This window comes from Rhinolophus ferrumequinum, chromosome 3, assembly GCF_004115265.2.
Source record: "Rhinolophus ferrumequinum isolate MPI-CBG mRhiFer1 chromosome 3, mRhiFer1_v1.p, whole genome shotgun sequence".
NCBI classification, from domain to species: Eukaryota; Metazoa; Chordata; class Mammalia; order Chiroptera; family Rhinolophidae; genus Rhinolophus; species Rhinolophus ferrumequinum.
Window position 1 is genome coordinate 84,034,973 of NC_046286.1, and position 18,994 is coordinate 84,053,966.

Genomic DNA, 18,994 nt, shown 5'->3' on the forward strand with positions numbered 1-18,994 from the left:
TTAGACCAGGTTACTTACTTACAACAGGATGGGTCCAGAGAGAGAAAACTGTCAAGGGAATCCTCGAGGTATCTTGTTAAAAAGCAGCCATTGGCGGTGAATCTTTTGTTGGCATTTCTCAATGCACCTTGGGAACAATCCCAGCCATTATCCAGCCATGGCCCAACTGCCATTTTGCTTACCTTTCCTGTGACTTTTCAGAGCCAACCTCAACCTAATTACTTTTCTTCTGCCAGTTATAGTTCTCAGAAAGACTCCAGTAGCCCTTCTTCTCATTTGTTTTTGTATGTGTCCTCCAACCCTTCCTGTTTCCACCCTGGCTAAACCTCTGCCCAACCCTCTGCTTCATTTTACTTGCTTGGTCCAGATACTTCTATCAACCCAGATGCTGACATGTCCTCCTTGTCTTGATTTGGGGACCTACTGAGCTTTCATGCAGAGTGGGAGTACTCATCAGCATTTATGATTGCATTTATGCTTGGAGAGAACCATCTATAATAGCTTCCCATTTTTTGTATGATTTTTTAAATCAATTTTAATGCTTTAGTTCTGTGCTTTGAACCCTGGACCAACATCTACAGGATGTTCAAATTTTTTGTTTGTTTGTTTTTCCCTCTCCTCCCTCCTCCCAACTCCAAGTCAAGCCTCAGTGTATTTGTGCAGGACACAGCTCATTGGCCCATGTGGGAATCGAACCGATGACCTCAGTGTTAGGAGCCCAGTGCTCCAACCACCTGAGCCACCCAGCTGCCCTGTTTGTTTTTTAATTGAAGAGATCAGCATGCTTACCGTATATCAAATAGGAAGGATATATGATTTAAAATGGATGACAACATATACTTACCTGGCAGGGGAGACACCATGATCACGAAGGTGGTTTTCCCAGGGCGAGGCTCACCCATTGCACTCCAGGTGTGCTGACCCCTGTGATTTCCCCAAATGTGGGAAACTCGACTGCATAATTTGTGGTAGTGGGGCACTGCGTTCACGCTCTCCCATAAAATAAAATAAAATAAAATAAAATAAAATAAAATAAATAAAATAAAATAAAATAAAATAAATAAAATAAAATATAAAATGGATGACAACAAATACCTCAATAGCAGTTTTCGCAGGCATTTTCGATCTCATCACTGTTATTTCTGCCTTTCTTGTGTCACAGAGAAGTGTTGGGCTCCCCTTGCTACCTCCCACTGTCAAGAGAGGGAAGCAAAGAGTGCCCGTGTAGAATGCCCAGGTCCTGTCTTCAGCTTGCGCTAACTGAATGGATGGTGTCAGCGGATGTGCAGGACATGTGCTTCTGATGAGGCATCCGCATTATTTCAGGTGAATTGCAAACATCTGTGCTTCTCCTGGATTTAAATTCATCTTGAGGTCTCCTCTCTTGCTGATTTCTGCCTTTCCTCCCTACTGTAGCTGACTTCTCTGTGCAGAGGCACACAAATATAAGTTTTGGCTCTATTGATCTTTTTGCTGGTTCTGCACCAGAAAAAAAAAAAGTGAGAGAGAGAGAAAAGGAGGTTTAAGACACTTTGGTTGGTCTAAGCCTGGCTCATTATCAGTGCAGAGAATTGTGTATCTCAGCGAGCCATGAAAGGAAATATGAAGGGTGACATTGATAACCTTGCTGGGAATCAATGGGAACCATTTAAGTGAGCAGGGCTTGTCCTGGAGTCACCTGAACTGTTCCAGCTTCCTGAGATCAGGCTTACCCTAAAGAGCAAGCACAATGACATTTCCGTGTTGGCCACAAAAACCAGATTGCAAGGAGAAGGTGGAGTAGCCTTTGGCAGTGGTGATGCTAAAATCCATGGTAGAAAGCAAGGTGACCTGAAGATCTAGTTTCTCTTTTTTCCTCTCTTTACTGCTGTGGAAGACAAAGAGTATTCCTTTCACCTTTTAACAGAGTATAAGTGACAATACTCTAATATTTCCTAACTTACAAACAGCTGCTTCTGTGTGTTATCTGCCAGCCTGTAAGCCAGTCCTAATGGTTTTCATGTTCTATTCCCTTTGATAAGGAAGACCTACAATTAGTTCTCAATTATAAAGCTCTCCTTGTTAATAGCCCCTGACCTAAAAGCACTTTTAAATGATGCAGTCAGTTAAAGAAGTGCACAACCTACCCACGCTAGGATGTAGGGGATATTGCGCTTGAGTGATATTCTGTGATGTGAGCACGATATTAATGGCCAGAAACCAGCCGTGACCACTTATCTTTCTTTTATGACAAGTCGTTGATGTCTTTATTTTATAGCACTCTAAAGGGAAGTGTTAGGAGGAAATATAACTCCATTTTGAAAAAGTATAACAACCCAATCATGAATTTCGTTTTTTGGGCTTCTTCATTCCTTTTGAATGGGATGAAGGTAGAATTTTTGCTGTGCAGATTATTCTATGCGAGGTTTTATGATTAAATGGTGCCTTCCAGGCATTTAGGTCCAAATTTCCTTCCATTTCAAAGTATGCCTCTGAGATATTTTATATTGATGGGTTACAAAAATGGATTCCAAGAGATGGGTAGGGACCTGAGCTCATCAATTCAGTCATGTAAATGGCTCCGTGAGGTATTCGTATCTCTTTTTTCAACCCTCTAGGACTTTTCTACTGGGGAAGGCACGGTCCAAAGCATCATATTTAGTTGCTTTGGACATCTTTGTGTATTAAATATTTCATACGATTATTGTAGTTTTATTTTACTGCATATTTATGTATAGTTGAACTGTTTATCAATCAGTAGCATTGTGTAACTACACAATACCTGGTGTATTGTTTTCAATTTAAAGCCAATAAATCTGACACAGGAGATCTCCCTCTACCTAGTCTGTAATCCAGAACTCTGTTAATATGATGCTTCTTAGCATGCTGAATGGCCTTACGATTCACATTTTCCCAACTAAATTTGGGGCACGTTAGAACATAAATTGACATTTTTTTAAACCTCTATTAAGTGCCAGAGACTCTCTCAGATGCTATACATGCTGGTGTCAGTCCCGACAGCACTTCTGTGAGGCAGGGGAGATACTGAGGCTTGGAGAGACCCTCACACCAACCCAGATAGAGGCAGGACAGTTAGACTCCATTCTTAACATTACAGAATATTACCTATCCCGTTATAGATTTAACACAGAAGTTTATTTCTTCTTATTTGTAATTTATGTAAAAAGCTGAGCTATATAAACCTCCATTTCATGCAGTAAATTATTTGCTGAAGCACCATTATTGAAAAGAGTTCTTGAGAAATCTGCTGTATTTAGCCACTGCTCATACATGTGTGTAATTTACTAATGTAGGAATATGAGTAATATGACCTTGTAATGAAGTAACTTTAAAAGCAATTTCCAAGGAGCCAGAGCTTTTCAAAGTGGGACATGTGGCCTCTCTTCAGACTTAGGGAAGAGCCATGAATTAGAGCTATTGAGAGTAGTGTGTATATTACATGACTCTCTGCCAGGAAATGGCCTAATGGCCTTTTCCTCTCTGTAAGGCAGAAGGAGACCTTAAGATAAAAGAGACGCTAGTCTGGAGTTGGTGTGACTACCCAGTGGGGAAGCCTGAGTAATTATGTAATTAAATAACTCACCCTATCCTTTCTGAGCTTCTGCTGCCTTGACTGAGGGAAGAGGCCAAGTCGCAGCTAAGGTGGTTTCTTTAGGGAAGGTTATTAAGATGAGGAAACCTGCGGAGTAACCAAGAGAAGATTTTGTGTAGGGCTCATCTAGAATAGATCATGTTCTAAACTAAAGAAATGCTTCTAGAATAGATCATATTCTGAGTAGAAGCAAACCTGGCCTAATTTGTAATCTAATGAAGTCCAGAGAGAACGGCTGTTATTTCAAAATTGTTTCCCACGAAACTGTAACCTCCCCCATTTACTTGCTTTATTTTGTAAGCCCCATTTTTATTTTATTTTATTTATTTGTTTATTTGTTTATTTTATATTTACCAGCTGGGAGAGAAATCCTTCAAAGACAAAAGGGGGTTTTGTATGCTTATTTCAGAAACTGTTATTAGAGAAGAAAGTGGGAAGCTGTGTCCAGCTATGGGTTGTTGCAGGGAAGGACAGAGGGAGGGGGCTGGACATAGAGGCCTCCCAGGATTGAGCCATGGGAGGACGGCTGTATTACCACATAGGATTTTAACTCCAGAGAGAGATACTCATGTGTTCCAGAGATAGTGAAAATATAGATGTAATTTAAAGTCAATTGGATATTTGATTATGAAAGAAAAACAGTTGTTAGTTTAAGGTGTGTGTGCCCAAGCACGTAGTACAGTGACGCCTTTATCAATATTTGTTCGCGACGATTATCTTTAATGTCAACATCTCTACAGGAGACATCTGGAAGGGGATCTGGGCTCTCGTGAAGGAGACAGTGGCAGGTGGGGATGGGTGTCCTGGGTTTGGAGTCAGAGTCAAGCAAGCAATGTTCTGTGTGCTGGGAACACAGTGGGGAACAAGACAAAAACTCTCCCCTCCAAGAGGCTTCCACTTTCTGGGGGGAGGTAAGCAGATCATTGAAATACACACACTAAGTCCCGGATCCGAGTCCTGGTTCTCAGGGTCCCCCAGTGGGACCCTGAGCCACTCATTTTGCTTGTCAGCTTCTATAAATGGAGATGGACACTGGTGAGGTGCCTTTGTTTCCCCAGTGTGATCATTGACGGCCCAGTAGATGCAGAGGAAATAGATCTAGAGGGACCCGATTGCAGGCCACAGAGGCAGACTGGGCCTCCCCTGCAGGGCTCAGCGTGCCTGCTCCAGGAGAAGAGCCTCTGTTTTACCTCCTCCATCCTCTATAGCTTTTTAGCATCTGAGAGAGGTTTATTGAGGTAAGTGACATCACATTGTGTAAATTTAAGGAATACAATTGGAAGTTTGTACCCTTTGACCTCCTTCACCCATCTCCCCTCTCCCCGATCTGTGGCAACCACTCATCTGCTCTCGGTTTCTGTGTGCCCGGCTTGTTTTTCAATTCCACACGTAAGTAAGATCACACAGTATTCGTCTTTTTCTGTCTGACGCCTTCCATGTAGCATAATACCCTCAAGGCTCAGCCATGTTGTTGTGTATATAGCATTGTGATATTGTGGTTCATGATAAGAAATATATACTGTATTTGGCCTTCCTCTGCATTGCTGGCACAGAGTCCCTGAAACTCTTGGAATTTTGTTAAGTGATGAGAGCAATAAAGTTGTCTTTTGTTGTGTTAATTAGGTGACATTGGAAAGCCTATTGGATAGGGGCTGGTTGTCAGGAGCCAACCCCATGATTAGAGGGTTGTAACTTTCAATCCCACTCCCTGACCTCCAGGAGGGGAGAGGGGGTGGAGATTGTAGCCAGTGATGTAACCAATTATACCTGTGTCATGAAACCTCCATAAAATCCCAAAGGACGGGGTTCGGAGAGCTTCCGGGTTGGTAAACATATGCAGTGCTGGGAGAATGGCGTTCCCGCAGAGGGCACGCCCTTCAGGGGGAAGCTCTGTACCCCCTTCCCACCTGTCTTGCTGGACTCATCTATTCCATCGGGCTGTTCCTGAGTTACCTCCTTTTATAATAAACTAGGAATCTGGTTAAGTAAAATGTGTCCCTGAGTTCTGTAAGCTGCTCTAGCAAATTGATAGAACCAAAGGAGGAGGTCGTTGGGACCTCCTCTCTGAGGCCAGGAGGTCAGAGGTACAGGTGATAACCTGGGTCTCAAGTACGGGTGGGGGGACAGTCCTCTGGGCCTGAGCCCTTCACCTGTGGAATCGGATGCTATCGCTGGGTAGATAGTGTTTGGAGTTGAATCATAGGCTATTGAGCTGGTGTGGGAGAATTGTTTTTGGTGGTGGGGAACCCCCCACACACACACTTTGGAATTGGGTACCTGACCCCTTTAGTCACACATTGTCCTTATCTGTTCATCGGTCACATTAATGCAGCAGTTTTGAGGCTTTGTAGTCTCAAGACTTTTTACACTTTTAAAAATTATTCAGGACCCCAAGAGCTTTAAAACTATTTTTGGATTATAGTTACCATATTAGACATTAAAATAGAAATTTAAAAATATTTATTAATTCATTAAAATAATGAGCCTATTACATGTTAATATAAATCATTTTCTATGAAAAGTAACTACTTTGAAAATAAAAACTTAGAAGAATCTTACATGTTTTGCAAATCTCTTTATTACCTGGTTTAATAGAAAACAGCTAGATTCTCAGGCTGCGTCTCTATTCAATCTGTTACAATCTGCTTTGATTGAAGTAGATAAAGAAAATCCAGCCTCTATAGATAAGTGGTTTAAAATCGGAGAGGAATTTTAATCACCGTTTGAAATAATTGTGGATATTCTTTTTTTATAAACTCCGTTGTATATTCCTGAGAGATTGGGAATGAAAATAGTTTTGCCCACATGGACCCTCTGAAAGGGTCTCAGGTGTCTAGGCTATACTTTCCTCCCCATTTAGATGCCAGAAGGTCAAATCATTCTTTCTTATGAGTCTCCAGGTCTTCCTCTTACCTAAGGACAGGAGGTACTCTCCTGTCTGGGCATTACCTTGGAGTATGGAGCCTTTAGGACCGCACAGCAATCAAGCTGTTGTGCTTTGGAGGGAGGTAGCTCTCGGCTATCCTGTTAGCACAGGCCTGTGGAATTGTTGCCTAGGTCACTAATTATACTTATACCATTCCTCTAGCTATGGAGATTGCCCTGCAATAGCCCTCCAATGTACTCCTCAGGGGGTCTTGTGAAGATTACATAGGATATCAAAAAAGACTGGTACTTTGCAAAATGTGCAACAAATCATAAGTGAAATATCACTGATAAAATAGCTCATGGTGTTTTGACTGTTTGAAGCATGATTAAGGGTTTTTTGTTTTGTTTTGTTTTTTTACCTTCAGTGATGAGTTTCCAAGTGTGATTTTAGATAGGAAAACAAGGTTCTGACAACAAAGCAGCAGATAAGAATCTGGATTTAAGTAGTTATTTCCGATTCCTAGGACTACAAAGGGGCCTGAATTGGTCCTTGGGAATTAGAAATAAATCAGTCTGGACAGGCAAGATCTGGAAAACTTAATGGTGGCAGTTCTAAATGTTCTTTAAAATAAATTCTGGCATCTGAAATAAGGGAACTGAAATCAGATGCTGCTCTTATCAGCGTTCCGCTTCCATTTTTACTTGGACTCAAGAGACTTCTTTAGCTGGCCTCTTTGTGACAGTCCACAATGAAGGTGGCTGTTGATGGAGTATGGGGGTGGGCGGAGGACATCAAATTCCCAGTAGTCCTGCAACACATACCGACCTAAAGGTAAGGCTTTGGCTGTGTCTTTACACAGAGAAAGTGCAGAGATTTTCTTAGTTTAGGAGGTAATTGATGGCTATTTGTGAATTATCTGGGCCGTCTATCATTTTCCTCTGGAACTGAAACCTTGGTTGCCTACTCAATATCCAGCCACTCCCTAACCCCAACAGAACAGGATTGGGTATCGGGCTCTAACTTTATTATCAGCCCTGTGCTTCAGGGGAGGCTGCCCCATTGTAGACACGACAGTCTGGCATTGGGCTTGCCCTCCCTCAGATGTATCAGAATGGAGTGTGAGAGGGACCCTCTCTCAGTCTTGTGCTGGTGAAGTTCTTCCTCTGAAACTTAACACATTCAAATGATGGTTGGAGGGGCGGGGCTATAGCTGTTTTGAAGTTTGCAGGGAGACAGCCAGGGGATAAAGCTGACATAGAAAGGATGGATCAGCAAAAAGATGGAAAGAACCTGAATTCTTGGCTGTGTCATGGGAGCACTGAATTACCTAAACCTGGAGCCAGCCTGCCTCCTTGTTTAAGCCACTTAAGGAGTTGGATTTCCTTTCACTTGCAGCTGAAAGCATCCTCACGGATACTTGCTCCCTAAAGGAACCTATGTGACCCTCAGGGCGCCAGGGAGAGAGGAAAGCCCAGGTGAATGTGGCAGCCATCACAAACATGAAGATTTATTGGTGGGACCCTTTTCTTCTTGTTTGGCTGCCATTTGGCCATATTGTTGTCCTTTTTGTTTCTTGTGCAGGATAAGGATAAGGAAATTCTACACTGAGTGTTTGGTAACGTTTGTGAAATAGTAAAAGAGAGCTGAGACATCTGTGGCATCTATAAGGTATAGGCTCTTGGGGTGGGGCTTTGGCATTCTCTTGCACACCCTGGGCACACAGGTGCACAGTGTGGTCTGTCCCACTGCCACAAATAACTGATTCACTTGTGTGCTCCCTCACCCAGACTCTAAATTCCATAATCCTTATGCCCACGGCCCCTGCTGTAATGTGCCTGCCCCACAGTATTGAAAGGTGCCAATTATGGAGCATTGGTCTATGCCAGGTATTTTACTACTGACTTTATGCTTTATTTTATTAAATTTTACAATGGGTAATAATATAATCTATATTTTAATGATAAGAAAACTGAGGCTGGAGTGATAAAATCGTTTGCTTAAAGTCACACAGCTAATCTGTGATAGACAGAGGTTCAAATACAGGTCTGATTTGAAAATTGTTTTTAATGAATATATTCTATGCCTTTAATGCATATTTGCTGAATACCTATCATTTAGATGTATTAGAATAAAAACTATTGTTATCCCTATTTCTTCATTTCACCTTTCGCCTTTGGGAAATTAGGCACATACGTCATTACTTGAATTTGGCTCTTCTCTAGAAATAGGCTTTAACAGAGTATGTAAGTTATGACTGCATTCAGCTATAAGTAATGGAAGCCTAACTAACAGTGCTTTAAAGAAGATGGGGCTTAATTTTCTCATTAGTAGGCAGCTTGGAGCTAGGCTGTCAGTAGTGGTTATGTCCAGGATTCTGTTGGCCTTCCATTATATTTGACTCTTCATACAACAAAATGGCTGTTTTGGCTCCAGTTATCACATTTCCATCCAAGAGAGAAGGCAAACAGACAAAAGGCAAAAGGGCAGTGCCACTTAAACAGATCTGGTCCTTTTTATCAGGAAAGCAAAAGTTTTTCCACAGCCACAAGGGAGACAGGAAAAGGAGACAGGATTATGAGGAAAGTCTTAGACCAATCTGGGTCTTCCACTTGGGGGAGACCACGTTGCCAGCTTATAAAACCAAGTTGGAATCCAGTTACTAAGAAGGCTGCTAAGACGGCTAGCCACACATTTCAAAGAAGTAGAGGCTATTAGCATTTGGAGAGGTGATAGAGATATCCCTGTCTTGCAGATAAGACAGCTGAGACTTCTGGAGAACACGTGTCTGAGCCAGGACAAGAGAAGAAGGCTCATTTCCTTAGACTCTGCTGCCTTCCTCACTACAGCTCCCTTATATTTCTAGGAAGTGTTTGCTTTCAAAACTCTTTCATATCTCTACTCAGTTTATTCTTCCCATCCTTTTGAGAAAGATTAGGAAGGGCAGAACCTTCCTAGTGTCTTGTGAATAGAAAGTACTCTCCAGAGAGAGCTAAGTAACATGCCCAGGGTTATATTCTCTATGTGTTGGCCAAAACAAAACCACAGATCTCCAAGTTGGACCAGAGTTCTTCTAACAGACCCCTTTGCCTTCATGACACTGTGGAATTCCATTATGGCCATCACACTTAAAACCAGAGCGAGGGGCTCCCTGCTCCGACAACCTGGGCTTTCAGTTGGGCAGGCCCAGCTGCGTTGGCACCCCAGCAAGGATGGCTCTGGCTTCCCAGGGATGACTGGGTGGAGTCCAGCCTGCATAGGGATATCGGGTCCCTCTGTGTCCCCAGGGAGAGACGACAGCCACCTAGTGTGGCTATGAGTGGCCATGAGTAAGTGCCCATAAACTTGAGCACGAACGTTGATTTGACCCTGTCTTCAGCAGCAGGGTTCCTGGTCATTTTGATCCTGCTCAGCATGTTCACGCCTCGCCAGGCTGGAACGGAGAGTGCCTCGTTTCCTCCGGACACATTGGGAAAAATACCATGATGTGAATAGTGTGTCAAGTCACCCGGGTAACAAGGCATCTGTGCAGCTGAAAGAGAATTTAGGTGATGGAGTCAATTCTGTTTTCTGCAGTTTAGGGATCTCTCCTATAGATATTAGGATAGAAAAAGAGTGTGTATGTTGAGGTTTCGGGGGGAGATACCTTTCTTTAGCTAGAAGAGTCTATGGAGTGGGATTTTACCAATAAAAATAATAATTGTAGCAGACTAACAATGATAGTGTTTTAAATACTTGAATATTTGATAAATTTATTGACAAATTTCCCTTTCTCTCATGTGAATATATTTATCACACTTCAGGATCTTTGCTTGATTTCACTGATCTTGTGAGCACCCATACATGTTCTTTTGCAAACTCACCAAGTCTCTGGATTTAGGACATTTACAGACAAGCCTGTTGCAAAATGGCTGCACTGCATTTGCTCTTTGTGGTCTCGATTGAATATGAATGTGGAGAATAATAAGGTCAGGCCGACTTATGTTAACACCCGTGAGAAGGAGGGTCTAGATTAGCCTCCTGGTTTACAATGCTCTGAGTCCTTTGCTGTCCCATTTTCACGCCCTGGACTGGATTGTTGTCAGGCAGCTTTTTACTGCCTGAGTTTTTTGGTCTTTAATTATTCTGCTAAGAGAACAGTCCGCTACTGTTTTTTTTTTTTTTCTCTTCAGCGCATAAAAAAAGCCCCAAAACGGGCATATTTGTTTTTCTCCCAGTCTGTTTCACAGAGGAAGGTCATAGAGTTGTGCACTAGAGTTGATATCACCTTGAGTGGAATAGAGCAGCCTGTGGTTAATATGCTGTTACAAATGCACTGCCTTCAGTGGACTGGGTTCGAAGGTCGTTTAAAACAGGCTGAAGGGTAACTGTAATGCCCCATCACAAACCCAACCTTTAAAATTCAATTTATCCTGAGGAACAGTCTTGTCTTCACATCAGAGCGTGCCAGACCTGAGGCTACTGAGTAGCGGATTAACGTAGATCTTATTTAGCTGACTCTTCAGGCTGGCAGAGAGAAATATAGAGTCTATACTATGTTTAAAGCAGACAACGAATAAGGAACCAAACCAACCTTTTTGGTTTTTACCCAAGGCCTATTTTTAAAAAGTGCTTGGAGTGCAGAATCTATTGGGATATTCAGTCATTGAAGCACCACAAATATACGCACATTACTGTTGGGAAAACTTGCTGTTTATGGGAAAATAAAATTTTACATCATTGTTCTCCATCTGACGCTTGTTACCAGAATGAATTGCTTAAGGGGAGTGATTGCTATCTATGGATGGCAGAAAGTGATTTTCGATGCCTGAAAGAACTACAGAGCTTTTAACAGGGGACAGAGACTCTAACTTCAAATTATAAAAAGGTGTTATTTCCCCCCAGCTTTACTGAGGTATAATTGCCAAATAAAATTGTGCATATTTAAGGTTTACAATGTGATGATTTGATATAAGTATACATTGTGAAATGATGACCACAATCAAGTTAATACATCCATCACCTCACAGTTACAATTTTGTGTGTATGTGTGTGTGTTGTGAGACCACTTAAGATCCACTCTCTTAGCAAATTTCAAGTATCCAATATCGTATTGTTAACTATAGTCACCATGCTGTACGTTACATCCCAGAACTTACTGATCTTATACATGAAAATTTGGACCCTTAGACCAATATCTGCCTATTCCCCGACCCTCCAGCCTCTGGCAACCTCTGGCAATTATTCTACGCTCTCTTTCTATGAGTTTGACTTTTTTTGGATTCCACATGTAAGTAAGGTCATGCAGTATTTGTCTTTCTGCCTCTGGCTTATTTCATTTAGCATAATGGTCTCTAGGTTCATCCATGTAGTTGTAAATGGCAGGATTTCCTTGTTTTTTTATGGCTAAATACTATTCCATTGTGTGTCTATCTATCTGTCTGTCTATCTAGAAGGAGAGACATCACATTTTCTTTATCCATCCATCTTTTGATGGACACTTAACAAGACATGGTTGTTTCCATGTCTTGGCTATTGTGAAGAATAGTGCAGTGAACATGGGGATGCAGATATCTCTTTGAGATACTGATTTTGTTTCTTTTGTGTATATCCCCACAATGGTATTGCTATATTTAGTTTTTTGAGAAATCTCTATAGTGTTTCCCATAATGGCTGCACCAATTTACATTCCCACCAACAGTGTACAAGGGTTCCCTTTTCTCCATATCCTTGCCAAAACTTATCTCTTGTGTTTTAATGATAGCCATCCAAACAGATGTGAGGTGATAGCTCGTTGTAGTTCTGATTTGCATTTTCCTGATGACTGGTGATGGTGAACACCTTTTCATGTGTTTTTTGGACATTCATATGTCTTCTTTGAAAAAACACCTATCTAGATTCTTAGCCCTTTTTTTAATTGGATAATTTGTATTTTTGCTATTAAGTTTTATGAGTTCCTTGTACATTTTGGATATGAACCCTTATCAGATCTATCATTTGCAAATAATTTCTCCCATTCGGTAGGTTGCCTTTTCATTTTGTTGATTATTTCCTTTGCTGTGCAGAGCCTTTGTAGTTTGATATAGTCTCACTTGTTTATTTTTGCTTTTGTCGCCTGTGCTTTGTTGTTATGTCCAAAGAATCATTGCCAAGGCCAGTGTCAAGGAGTTTTTCCCTATGTTTTCTTCTAGGAGTGTTATAGTTTCAGGTCTTCTGTTTAAGTCTTTAATCCATTTCAAGTTAATTGTTGTGAGTGGTGTAAGGTGGGGTCTAAAAGGTATAATTTTTGCCTGTGATATGAAATACACTTGTTTTAAATTATTTAGAAAGTAAGAGAATACACACATAATAAACTTGTGAAAAATAATGTTTTTACATTGGGAAGTATGATCTCTTTACAGACAATTCAAAAGCCTAGAAAATATAATTATTGACCCACAATGCCATGATACTTGAACTATGCAGTAGATTTCATTACATCTCTACTTTATAGATGAGGAGATAGAAGCCTAAAGAAGATAAGATGTACCCAGTAATAACTGGTAAAGTCTGAACTCTAACTCTTGACAGTTGGCTATAAAAGTCAGATCACCTGGAGATAATAAATCTTAATATTTGGTTTATTTTCTTCTGAGTGTGTCTAATGAAAATTTTTAGGTCACATAGTATATATTTTGCAACTTGTTATTTTCACTTAGTATGATATCATATCAAAAAAATGTTTTTCAAGTCATTGAGAGTTCTTAAAATCATTTTAAGAGCCATTAAAATTCCATCAAATTGATGTGCCATAGGGAAAAAAAAAAGTCGTGTTACTATTTCCCTCATTACAGTTATGATCCGAACAATTGGTCAGAAATTGGCATAAAATCCCGGAGATTGCCTCCTTTTTGAAGGTATGGTCTTGCTTTTTAAATTTAGTAAGCCATTGTAATGCTAGTAAGGTAGCTCACAAGGACATTCATTACCAGTGGATTGTGAGCCAAGGAGGGTTAATAGGTTTCCCTCCACAGCTATTTAACAACATTCCTCACCACCTGTGTAACCAGCCACTGGCTGCCGAGGTTATGGGGGTAGAGGAGGCACTAACCTTGCCAGGAGGGCTCTAGGAAGGCTCCTGCAGAAGTCTGACGGAGGGTGGCATTTGGAAAGATACACGGATGTGTGAACAGAGAGGACGTGAGGCTCAAAGGCACTGAGCGTGTGTTTGAGGAACAATTGTTAGCCTTGAATGGTACCGTCAACCGTGGCACTAAGGATTAAGCTTTAAGGTACTGTCCTTGTCCTTGCCATTTATTCAAATGAGCCTGATGCTTAGCTTTTATATCTTGGGTTAATTGTGACAATTTAATGCTTGACGTTTTACGGTTGTAGATAAAAAGCCAATAAAAGAGTGAAGGATACAGTTTTTTTGTTTGCTTGCTTGGTGTTTACTTTCTGGGACCTGTACATCTTATATCTGAGTTTGCTATTCAGACAGAAGCAGGTCTCCATTGTACTTGTCCTGAGAGAAGTGGGGAGTTTTGTACTCGCTTTCATGTGCTGGGTTGTTTTGGGGAGCACATAAGACAACTGAAAAATTAAAACTTTTGAGTCAGAAATCCTTTTTGTTGTGGTGGTTTATTTTCATTTGTCTCTGCATAGCAGAGATACTGGGCAAAGTCCTATCGCTAGATTGCTAGATGGAGCATTTTTATCATGAGAAAAAAATCATTAAATAGCAAAATGCATGTGGTTCTGTGTTAGAAGGCAGGGCAGAACAATTCCCACAGACATACTTCATGTTGTTGGTATATTCACACTCTAAGCCCAAAAGCTTGACTGTAGGAAAATGTATCACAGAAAGAAGCAAATTTAAGCATGCTGATTTTAGATCATGTGTATATGACTAAGGTAATTATATTTTAGGGTCAAAAGAAGGCCTTATTTTCAGTCAAAAATGCTTTCAGGAGAAGAAAGAATTCAGTAAGTATTTGAAAGATAGTAAGGAAATGTATTAGGGAAAAGGAAAAGAGAAACTATTCCTGGAATATAGCCCAGTTTTTGCTAAAGTGGGAAGGGTGGTGACTTGTTAGAAGAGATGAAATTAACACAGAGGAAGTTCAGGAAAGATTAGATGGAAGCTAATGACCACCGGAAATGTGGCCATCCAGGGTTCCAGGCCAAAAGCTTTGAAGGAAAGGAGAGCATGTTTATGCATGTGTAGGACAGGGCTGACTTTACTTTTTCTCTTTTTCTAAAGCTAATATATTTATTCTTAAAAAATATATATTTATTCTTTAAAAAAAAATTAAATGTAAAAACAAATAATAAAACTAAAATCATCCATATTCCCAAACGACAGAGATTGCATTCTGGAGTTGTTTTGAGGAATTTGTTTCCAGTCTCTCCCTCCTCCACTTACTTTGTATGTGTAATTTTTATTCAAGAGTGGATCCATAGTATGGTATATATTCTACATTGTATTCTCATTCCTTTTTTATTTTTTTGGCATAAGATTTTCAAAGCATTTTGCTGTGTTGTTGAAAACTTTTCAGAATACTTTTAATTATTATATACTATTCTATAGCTGTACCATGATTTATTTAACCTTATTTGCATTATATATAAAACTATAGTAAAAAATATTTGCATCTAAAACTTTGCTACATCTATAATGGTTTCTTTAGAAAGATTCCTAGAATAGAAAATCCTAGGTCAAAGTATTAATGTTTTTAATCTCTTGACATCATTATTGACATTTTTTGTTTTTTTTTTATAAAAGTCTTAAAGAGCAAAAAGTTTTTATGGTGCCACAGGAAGGGGTTTTTTGAAGAATTAAGTGTGTTTGTTGGTGGAGGCGAGGAGCGGCTTACGGTGTGTCACACTGGAAAAATGGAAAAGTCAGTATGTAAATGATTAGCATGGAGATAATGTGAGGAAATGGAAGGATGGATTGACAAGGGTCAGAAAGAAGTTTCTTTATGAGAAGTCCTTCACAAGTTTAAGTGCCTAACCCAGTTCTTGGAACGTGGTTTGAGAGTGACAAATGGTAACCATGAAGGTCAGAGGCGGCTAAGGAGCTTGCTGCTTCACCTCTTATCCGGGAGTAAATTTTTCTCTCCCCCTCTTCCCTTCACTACCCGCATCGGTAAATGCCAACGAGAGTCATCCCTCCTCATTGGTTTGGGGTGAGGATTAGATGAGATCATGTGTAGAAGCCATTAGCCTAGTATATGGCACAATGAAGGCTTTAAGAAATGACCCTTCTGTGACCTCCACAGCCATACTCCCTTATATCAGCGAGGAGTCCTTTAGTTGAAAGTGACAGAACACTTGACCCAAAGAAAAACGCCAATATGCTGTGTCCAACACAAAGTGTTGTCAATGGAATGAGAAGGCTATTTGCTTTGGTCCTTTATTGCTAGACTTATTTATCTTTCAATAACGATTATCTTTTCAGCCAACCTTTAGATGGCCTTGATGTTAACACTTCTCAGACATTTTCCTTATCAGTTTTTTAATTATCAGAAGGTGAATTTACACTTGCCTCTATCTTGGACAGGAACGATGTCTGTTTCCCTCTGTTTTATGCTCAGTGCCAAGTGCAGTGCTCTGAACATAACAGATGCTCAGTAGTTGTAGAAAAAAATGAATTCCAGAACAACCTCCCTTATGATTATTATGGATTTCATGTATCTTTTTTTTCCTCTAGAAATAAAAAAATCTGTAGTGTTTTGCCCCTGCTTACAGAATTTATATCTTATGGCAGAAGTACAAATATTGATAATGCTAGATTTCAGGTGAAAATACCAAGCTGTAATCCATCTTTAATTTTTTTCAAAGATGAGTAAGGTCTGAGGATGTAATGTACAGCATGGTGACTATAGTTAACAAAGCTATTGTATGTCTGAAAGATCTTAAAAGTTCTCATCACAATAAAAAAATTGTCACTATTTGAGGTGATGGATATTAACTAAGCTTATTGTGGTGATCGTTTTGCAATATATACATATCATTATGTTGAACACCTTAAACTTATACAATGTTATATGTCAATTATATCTCAATAAAACTGGAAAAAAATTTTCAAAATAAATAAAAATTTACTTTCCCTTATAAATTGTTTTCTTGACTTGTAGTGTCTTGTATTTTTTAAATACTGGAAGAATATTAGGTGAAAACTTTAAAATAAAAAAAGCATTTTTCTATGATAATGTAACAAAATATTTATTTATGTTGCTTTCTATTCTTTTCCAGCTTACTTTTAAAGTTAGACATATCAAATAGTAAAGATGAAGTCTAGATAGTATTTAAAATTTTTTGGATGATTGGTAAGCCTAGTTAATTCCCTGCAGTTGTCCTTTTGTTATAGAAACAAACCTGTTAGCATGGCAAGGTCCATAATGTAATTGAAGTCTTTCTTTATGGACAAGATCAGCAGGTAGAATAGCTATAATGAATACATGGATTGTCAATGTAAGTACCAGAGAGCAATGGGAGGAAAGGAGTTCCATGTTTAGTGCTTTGTCTGTATGCATGCAAATTCACTCACCTTTTTGAGCTTAGCAGAAGTAGGAAACACCATTGATGGCTATTTTTGTGAGGAGTCAATGGCTTTCTAGCTTTAAAATATATTTTCTTCAGATTATGCTAGTATTCTCTAGAGATATTATATAAATATGGATACAAATGTAAAGTGTAAAACAAGAAAATAAAATATCTGCCATGCCACTGTCTGGAAATGCCTGTCATCAACATTCAGCCCAGCTCTTTCTTCGATGTTATCCTAATTGATTTCCATTGCTGTATGTCCCTTTGTACTCTTTGGATTTCTTTTATGTACACCTATGCCTTTTATAATCAAATGATATCTAATAAAAGTTTATATCTTGAGGGAAATATGAGCTTAACCACATTATATTATTTATGATTTTTTAATAGGTTGAATCATATTAAAATTGCCAATATGCATCCCTTTCCAATCTACAGAGATAGCAATTTCATTCACTCAATTTAATTGCAGTAGGCTTGCTAAGAAATTTTGAAGGCCTCCAGGAGAAAGGAATTTTATGTTGCTTACAGCTGTATCTCTAGGGCCTAAAACAGTTTCTGAAGGATGAATCTAATCTTTGTTATGAAATAGAAAAGAAAAGGATTGATACTGAAAAAATAATTTCATTAAAATAGAAATAAAATGGAAACATTTTAACTGCCCTGCAAAGAAAATCAATTAAGGAACCAATTTGGTTCCAACTGGCTCAATGGAATTGGCTCCGGCAAAATTTAGTCAATGGAAATCCATCACTGTTGATACAAACTGTTTAAGGCATCAGCATTCATAAACATGCAAAATGACATCCCGAGTATCCCAACAAGGGGGTGAAAAACCCTCTGTGCTCAAATCTGGCTACTAAGAGAAGTGATGGCCGCCAACTCAAAGGCCATGTTTTTTCCCACCCCTCCAAACTGCCTGTAGGTTCTCGTCACACTACACACCAGCTGTCAAACGCAATGCATTGCTTCATGAAAGACCACTCGAAATAAGATAATTTGTATTGTTTGATGCTTGTCCTCTCTCTTTTAACCTGGTGGAGTTTGGATATTGTTTTTGAAGCCAGAGTCCATAGTCAGTGGGGAAGTGTCTGCTGGTTTAGATGTTGTGGTGAGGCCTATGAACGTGTGTTGTGAAGACAGATGCGTTTCAATGACAGCTCTGTCGTTTACAAACATATGACCGTGGATAGGTAATCGAATCTCTTAGTTTGTTGACAATTAAATCTCTACTTTCCAAAGTTATAATTAAATAGTAAATATAAACACGTGTGCGTGGTATTTTGCACATTGAAGCCACTGGTGTTCAACCAGAGCCCTGGTTATAGGTGAAGAAATCCAGGCAGTTATTGAATAGATGGCTTAGATCATAGAATCCTAGAGTTGGAGAGTATAGTCAGACTTTAGAAATCTAAGGTATCTTCTAGTGCCTTCCGATGCGGTGCATCAAAGAGGAGTCTGCCTACCATTCAGGACTATATTTGGTTTTATTTAAAGTTCATGGTGTTCATATTGAAAAGCAATTTTTGGTAAATCCTAATTTTTCCCCTATTTGCCTATTTTAATTCAATTTCCCTTTGTCTATTGTTATCTTCAGCCCAGTAAATCTGGTCTGTGAACTGTGACAATGCAGTTAAGGAAAAAGGCTCAATCTCCTTGATCTGACCAGACACAGTGTCACAGAATGGTGTCTTCCTCATGCATATGCAGCACTGCTAATTATTCTGCTTTAAGAAATAATGGCATGTCAGGACATGAAACCTGGGGCCACTGCCTTTATTTAATTAGGCAAGAGTGAATTTGCACATGCCTGTGCATAAAAAATTATCACTTAATGTGATTGAGTATTGGTTTTTTGGTATGCCCTTTTCCCAATGAGGCAGCATCTAGAAAGATCGAAATATAATTTATTCTAATACAGTATCTGCAAAGGGACTGAGTGTGTGCCTTGTTGCATGCATCTTCATTATAAATTTCTTCCTGAGACCTAGTTAACAGGCCCTGTTATTCTCTTCTGTTAAAAT

The 18,994-nt window shown here is 39.6% G+C and overlaps 1 protein-coding gene and 1 non-coding gene across 3 annotated transcripts in view; both read left to right on the forward strand.

The window, feature by feature from the left end:
- ARFGEF3 (ARFGEF family member 3) overlaps positions 1 to 18,994 on the forward strand; it is a 154,098-nt gene that overhangs the window by 13,286 nt on the left and 121,818 nt on the right. The gene's annotated exons all lie outside the window — the stretch shown is intronic.
- LOC117020970 (U1 spliceosomal RNA) lies at positions 837 to 1,000 on the forward strand. Its single transcript, XR_004422790.1, has one exon. It is a non-coding gene; the product is annotated as a U1 spliceosomal RNA (small nuclear RNA).